The sequence below is a fragment of the Diceros bicornis genome, chromosome 27 (genome assembly GCF_020826845.1).
Source record: "Diceros bicornis minor isolate mBicDic1 chromosome 27, mDicBic1.mat.cur, whole genome shotgun sequence".
Lineage (NCBI taxonomy): Eukaryota > Metazoa > Chordata > Mammalia > Perissodactyla > Rhinocerotidae > Diceros > Diceros bicornis.
In genome coordinates, this window is record NC_080766.1 from 30205807 (window position 1) to 30213922 (window position 8116).

Here is an 8116-nt window from a genome sequence, read left to right on the forward strand (position 1 = left end):
ACCATCTTCACTTACAAACCCACACAGGGGGCTCAGCAGAACAGAGGGCATTCGTGGAGCAGAATCTCACCTGTCTAGAAGGCAGCTCATTCATTCATTCACAAAAATCTAGTAAGTCCCAGGAGGAACCCCACACTGCTCTGGTTCCCGGGATCCATTAGAGAAAGAGAGAGACAAAAATCTCTGCCCTCACTAAGTTTATGTTCTAGTCAGAATAAATGGACAATAAACAGAATTATAAAGCATATAGTATATTAGAAGACCCAGTTAGTACATAGCTAGCATGCAATAAGTTTTCAGTCTTCTTATTATATAGAATAGTGCCATCCAATACAGTACCTACTAGCCACAAGAGGTTATTTTAACTTACATTAATTAAAATTAAATTATATTAAACATTCAATTTCTCAGTCTCACAAGCCACATTTCATATGCTCAATAGCCACATATGGTTAGTGGCTGCCGTTTTGCACAGTGCAGACATAGAACATTTTCATCGTTGTAGAAAGTTCTATTGGATAGTGCTAAATAGAATGTCTAACATTGATAAATCAAGGAAAATATAGTTTTATATATAACAGGAGTGTAATGGGACTTTGTTGTCTTGGAATTTCAGTCCAAGCCTCCAAGCTGAGGATAATGGGAGACAAGTGCTCCCACATATTAAAGAGAGCTGTCAGCATTGATACCACCATGCAGGACTTAGTAAAGGTGGCCCAATTAGTCTTTTGACCAGACTATCTCTCGTCTCCAGCCTAGATAAGAGAACGCTCATGATTCACTGAGAGACTAGATTCTTTAAAGTGAATTCATACGAGTAGAGAGTGCTGTGGAGAGTGGAGGGGTACCTTCTGTTCCTAATGTCAAGTGAAGGGGCTGCCAGGAGAACCTCACACTGAGATGGGGTTGTCTGGTAGAGGCAAGGCTGATATTTCCTGAATGGATGTGTCTGAGCTGCAGAAACTTGTATATCCCCCCTCTGCTGCTCTCAGAGGTGAGTAAGAAAGGGTTCTTGGGTGAACCTGATTGTGTTCTTAAGAATCTGGAAAGCGGTCTGTGTGAAGGGAGAGGTACCTGCTCCTCAATGGAGAAGTGTACTGGTGGGGAGGCTGGCTGAGCTGCCTGTGAGAATAGGCTGAGGAGAGAGAGCAGCAGGGAAACAGCCTGCCCTGTTACTTGTGGCCACCACAGAGGAGCCCCCAATGGTGGCAAGTGTATGCCATGGGGGCAGGTAGGCTAGAGCCATATCAGGACCTGCCTTCATGACAAGGGACAAAGTCTATGTTTGTATGGTGAAGGGCGAGTATCTGGGTGGAGCGGTAGTTGTCAGATGGCGGTTGGAAGATGCCTCACCCGTGTCCCTGTGGAGGATCTCTGAGGAGCTCACAAATGTGCCTCCCAAGGAATAGCTGACATTTGATTACTTGCCTTGACAAAAGGGATCAGCAGTAGAAAGAGAACTATAAACAGGGGCCTGTGAGAAGGAGGGGCCAGGGAGTGAATGCCAAGACCACATATCCGTTCCCTGGGGCTGGTCCCAGAGCCAAGAGACCAAGCAGGTGAAGTTAACGCAATTCACAAAACAGGAGCATCAGGGCTGTGGGCCAGAGGGCGCCCCCTTGTCCAAACGGGGCAGAGACTCCTTGGCTTCTGCCATTTGTTGCAGGGCAGGTCCGGTGTACCAGATCTTCGAGTTTTCAAAAGAAGCCAAACTGATGGATTTTTTTTTTTTTTTTTTTTTGTGAGGAGATCAGCCCTGAGCTAACATCCGCCAATCCTCCTCTTTTTTTGCTGAGGAAGACGGCCCTGGGCTAACATCGGTGCCTATCTTCCTCCACTTTATATGGGACGCCGCCACAGCGTGGCTTACCAAGCAGTACTTCGGTGCGCGCCCGGGATCCGAACCAGCGAACCCCGGGCCGCCGCAGCGGAGCGCGCGCACTTAACCGCTTGCGCCACCGGGCCGGCCCCCAAACTGATGGATTTTTTTGTGTGAAACTATCCAATTTTCAAAAATAGTATAGTTTTGAGGTTTACCCAAGCTACCACCAGGGGGTGGGGAAGAGACATCAACAGAGTATCGGACATGGTGGAAGAAAAACCAATCCATTACTGGATCGGATCTTCTGAGTTTGGCCCATTTAATACACCAGGTATGTATATAACTGAAAGCTTTAGTCTTTATTTCAAACTCCAGTATCTACTGTTGCACTGAGGCATTTGCTAGTAAAATGTGTGCATTTTCTTCTCTATTTCCTACTATGGTCTTGTAGTCTGACTTTTCTCTCCATCTCTTTCTCATGAAACTGGTTTCCAAAATTCACTTTACGATGATCTGCCCTTCCAGTCTCTTCTTGTAGGTCTCCACCATTAAGCAGGGAATCTCAGGATATCCTAGGTATGGCCACAGATTCTTTGACACTCCTCCCATTGAAAGGTGGGAACCCTGTCCCCTCTCCTTGAATCTGGGTGGACTTGTGACTGCTTTGACCGATAGAATACAACACTATGAAAGTTATTCTGTGTGACTTCTGAGCCTAGGTCACAAAAGGCCAATTCAGCTTCCACTTTTTTTTTTTTCCAGAATACTTGCTCTTGGAACGCTGGGTCACCATGAACAAGCCCAATTACCCTGAGTCCATCAGACTGTGAGAAAGCCCAAGTCACAGGGAGAGGCCATGTGTAGGCACTCCCATTGACAGTACCAGCTGAGCCCAGCCTCCAAGTCATTCCAGGCTCCGTGCCAGATATGTGAGTAAAGAAGCTTCCAGATGATTCTAACCTCCAGTCATTCAAGCCATGCCCAGCTGTTTGAGTCTCCCCAGCTGAGGTCTCAGATATCATGGAACAGAGACAAGCCATTCTTGACCCTGACTCACAGAATCCATGAGCATAAAGAAAAATCATAGTTATGCCACTAAGATTTAGGGGGTGGTTTCTTACATAGTAATAGGTAACTGAAACACTAGAACATCTGGACTCTGGACTCCAACTTCCTTCTTGATCTCTCCATTTGGTTGTTTAATAATCATCTCAAACTTAATATAACCAAAACAGACTTTTGAATACTCTTTCCTGACCAAAATCCTGCTCCCCTTCCCGTCATTTCTATCTCAGTAAATTATACCATTGCTGAAGGGAAAATCCTTGGAATCATCCCTCATTTCTCCCTTTACTTCATTTCTCATGTCTAATCCACCAGCAATGCCTGTTGGTTCTACCACAAAATATAGCTTTAGTCCAATCAAGTGGTCTCCTTACGTGAAGCTAACACTCTCCCCTGAGCCATTCCCGTCTTTCCACTGAGCCATCGAGATGCCTTCTAACTGGTCTCCTGGTTTACCTCTTGTCCCTTTACTTCCATTCTACACAAGGGAAAGAGGGGGGGTTTTACGAGATGTGAGCAAGTCATGTCTCTCCTCTGCTCAAAACACTACAGTAGTTTCCCTTTTCTTTTAAAATAAAATATAAACTCCTTACCATGGCCTTCCATTCTTTCTATCCCATTGATTACATATCACTCCCCTCTTCTGCTATTATCTTTCAGTCAGAAGTCCTCTCTCTATTCCTTCAACTTGCCAACGTTTTCCTTCCTCTCTTGTGCAGCACTTGAAAAGGAGCTGACCAAGAACTGGGTTTGGAATCCTTAGTTGACCACCAGCCTACAAAGGTGGTTGAGAAGACTGAGAGGAGTTTGTTGGAGAAGATAATTTCTTTAGAAAAAGTTGTTATAGTTCTGGGACTCTAATCTTCTTAAGCTTAGAGAGAGGTGCTGTGAGAGGCCCACTAGGTAAGCCTTGATATGAGTCACCTAGAGTTTGGGGAACACAAAGGACTGGTACCTGACTCATGAAAACCAAAACCAAAAACAACCGTTGGGTGGAAGATGGATGGAACACCTGTGGCAGCAGAATAGAGAGCTGCATTTGGGAAGAAGTGGAATTTGCATTGGTGTGGGTCGGAGTTGTAGGATTCCAGCCACTAGGTGTGGAATCCAAGGGAGGGCTGTTTGTCTGGGTCATTTCCAAAGGGATCCTATATAAACAAGAGGGCTCCTGCCAGATGGTGAGGCAGCTTTAAAAGAAGCTGAGATTTACCCTCAAGTGTAGAAGCTGAGGAAGGATTGCAAGTTGCCAACCAATGGAGATCTGAAAGATGAGTAGGAAGCTGGGTAAGGAGAGCTGGGGAAGAGTGTTCTGAGCCTAGGCAATTGCATGTGCAAAAGCTGAGGAGGAAGAGAGGGCCTGATTTATTTGTAGAACTGATAGGTGTTCAGCATAATTGAATGCTGTGTATGTGGTCAGGGTAATGATGGCTCCAGGCTGGAGGAGTAGCTTACAACGAGCCAGGAGAAGGGTGAGAAGAGTTCAAACCTTCGTAGGTATATTGTGGAGTTTAGAATCTACCTTAAAGACAATGGGAAACTTTTGAAAGATGTGATATGATCAGTCTTGTGTTTTAGGAAGCTTGCTTTGGGTTTAGTGAGGAGAGTGGATTGTGGAGTGAAAGAATGGAATTGGGGAGATCAGTAAGAGACTATGGCTGCAGTCAGACAAGAGACCATGGTGGGCTGGACTAGGGAAGTGCTAGTGGGAAAGAAAAAAGTGGCCAGATTCATGAAACATGTAGGAAAGAGGTGACTGATTTGAGATTGGGAGAGGACTAGTAAAACAGATAGAAGAAACATGGACGGTTCCCAGAGTTCTTTTTGAGTAACAGAGTAGAAGATGTTGCTATTCAATAAGGTGGTGAACGTAAGATCAAAGCAGGTTTAGGAACAGGTGCTGAATTCCATGATGAATGTACAGCTTGTGAGGCACAATGTGTGCTTCTATGTGAGATGTGTATTTGGTAGTTCATATATAAGACTTGTGCTCAGGAGGAAGATGTGCGCCAAAGCTTTACATTTATGCCATTAACATATGGTCCACTTTCGAAGCCATGTGAGTGGAGTGTGTACAGTGAGCAGAGAAGAAAGTCCAGGACAGACCCCAAAGGAATAGTGATGGTTAAGAAAGAAGAACCCACAAAGGAGATGAGAAGGAGCACCAGAGGAGAAGGAAAATCCAAAGACAAGGTCAATGTGGAAGAGTGGTGTGAGGAAGGAGACATACCTTCTGTAAGATAAGGACTGAACCTCTCCACTGGTGATGGGGTGTTCAAGGTGAGCTTGACCATGACGAAGTCTAGGGGACTTGGTGAGTGGTAGAAAAACAAAACCAGGGTGTGTAGAGAGTGCTTGTCCTGGTGTGGCCAGCAAACATGTGAAAAGATCTTCAAACTCAACTAATAACAAAGGAAGTCGTCATAAAACTGAAGTTTTACAAGCAAAGATTTAAAAGATTGTCAAAACTTAATGTCAACAAGTATGTGAAGAAATGAATACTATCAATTGATAGGTAAATCGCTACAAACTTCCTAGTGGTGGTTTGACAACATCTAAAGATTTATTCACAAAGTTATTCAGGATCCTATGGTCTGGTTAGAGAAATATGTTTAAAACTGTATTTGATGGTGGTATTATGGTCAGATGCCTAAGGGCTTAGTGTAGGGAAGTCCCTGTAAACCCTATAAAATGGGTTTACTTTTTTTTTTTTTTGTAAGGAATATTGGCCCTGAGCTAACATCTGTTGCCAATCCTCCTCTTTTTGCCGAGGAAGATTGGCCCTGGGCTAACATCCATGCCCATCTTCCTCTGCTTTATATGGGACGCCGCCACAGCATGGCTTGACAAGTGGTGCGTCAGTCCGCACCCGGGATCCAAACCTGCGAACCCCGGGCCACCGCAGTGGAGTGCATGAACGTAACCACTAGGCCACCAGGCTGGTCCTGGGTTTACTTTTTAAAATTTTTTTTTATTGTGGTAAAATATACATAACATAACATTTGCCATTTTAACCATTTTCAGGTGTACAATTCAGTAGCATTAGTACATTTACAGTGTTGTGTGACAATTACCACTATCCATATCCGGAACTTTTTCATTATCCAAACTGAAACTCTCTACCGGTTAGACACTAACTCCCCATTCTATCCTTCTCCCAGGCCCTGGTAACCACCATTCTAATTTCTGTTTTTATGAATTTGGCTACTCTAGGTACCTCATATAAGTGGAATCACATAATTGTCCTTTTGTGTCTGGCTTACTTCACTTAGTGTAATGTTTTCAGGACCCATTCGTGTTGCAGCATGCTTCAGAACTTCATTTGTTTTTAAGGCTGAATAACATTCCATTGTATGTATATACCACATTTTGTTTATGTAATCATCTGTTTCAATGGGGTTTTTAAATAATGGTGGTCCTAGTATTAATTACTTTAAAAATTATAGGATATTGTATTGACTGTTACAAGTATAGAGAACAAACAAAAACATCAGAATGTCTTTAATAGGGAATTATAAATAAAATCTGAATTAATTTGGTTTTTAGGAGGTGGGAATGTGGGATCAGTAAATTTAATGAATATATAAGGTGAGTTATTGAGTTGAATAAGGAGAAAAACAATTATGCGCGTTTCTCCTTGACTTCTGTATTGCTATGTATTCTTATCCACTAACTCCTTCATTCTTTCCGGAGAGGAATTTATTCCGCTTTTAAGCACTGCAATTGATGCAAACTTAGACAAGTCTCTGTAGGAAGATGGCTGCACTGACTTGCTTCCCCATCTCCGTGGAAACACCTCCTCATCATGAAATTGTGACGTTGGAAGGAGGCAGACTGCTGAACGATTCCAGGCAATGACCATGATGTATGTAGGATTGGGCTTTCCACTTTGGGGGAATGAGGGAGTGTGGGTGTGGTTTTGGGGAGTTGATGGAATGTCCACCAACTGCCTCATCACAGGAGAAAGCAACTGACATATATGGAGTAATTAGTCTGGTACAGTAGTTAGCTACAATTTCTAGAAGCTTCCTTATGCAGGAGCTAAGTTGAATATTTATGAGCCTGTTACAGAAAAAACTGTTATTGCAGAAAAACTGGGTGGTGTATGTATACCATGACTTCCTTTTGAATTAAGATTCTGAATCTAGCTTTTTGCCTGGAACTCAAGATGACTAGAAATTTTGAAAATAAATGCCGTAGATTTTTCCTTTGAAAGAGTTAACATGTTTAAGGCACGGCTTGTAAAAAAACAGTAGTTTCTTTTATAGGAAGGTGTGTCTTCTTTATGAGGCTTTATGAAAGAAATGGCTTTTCAGTAGTAGGGAAGACGTTAGAAGTAGGAAGAGTTAATAACAACTAGTTATAGTAACTTAGAACCGATTAGGCTTCTTCCTTTGCTTTTTTTTTTTCTTGGAAGACAGAAAATTTGAGACCCACTTCCAACTACATAGAATCTTATAGAGCAATGTGTTTTTAACATAATTTCTGTTAAATAATTTATTTATTTTCCAATACTTCTTTAGCTTTTTCATGAATTTATCACTTATAATGTTCAATAAAGTGGCTAGATATAAGATATGTAAAATGAGCAGCTTTTCTATTTATCAGCAATAATTAGCTAGAAAATATCCTGATAAAAAAGATTTCCCATATATAATGATAAAAACAAAATAGCCATTTCTAGAAATAATTCTGCTGACAAATGGCTGGAACTTATTTAAAATAAATTGAAAAATTATTTTTGAGAGATATAAAGAAAATTTAAATAAACAGAGAACTATACTACATTCTTGAGTGAGAAAAAGGGTGTGTTAGTCTGCTTGGGCTACCATAACAAAGGACCACAGACTAGGTGGCTTAAACAACAGAAATTAATTTTTTTGAAGTTCTGAAGGTTGGAAGATCAAGGTGCCAGTAGGGTTGGTTTCTGGGAAGGCCTCTCTCCTTGGCTCGTAGATAGCCACCCTCTAGCTGTGTCCTCACGTGACCTTTCCTCTGTATGCTTGCAGAGAGAGAGATTTCTAGTGTCTCTTCTTATATCGACACCGAAACCAGCCCTATGGGATTAGGGCCCCATTCTTATGACCTCATTTAACTTTAATTCCCTCCCTAAAGGCCCTATCTCCAAATACAGTGCCATTAGGGGTTAGGGTTTCAACATATGAATTTTGAGGGGATGCAATTCAGTCTATAGCTAAGGGATACCATGAAGATGTTGGTCTGGCCAAATTA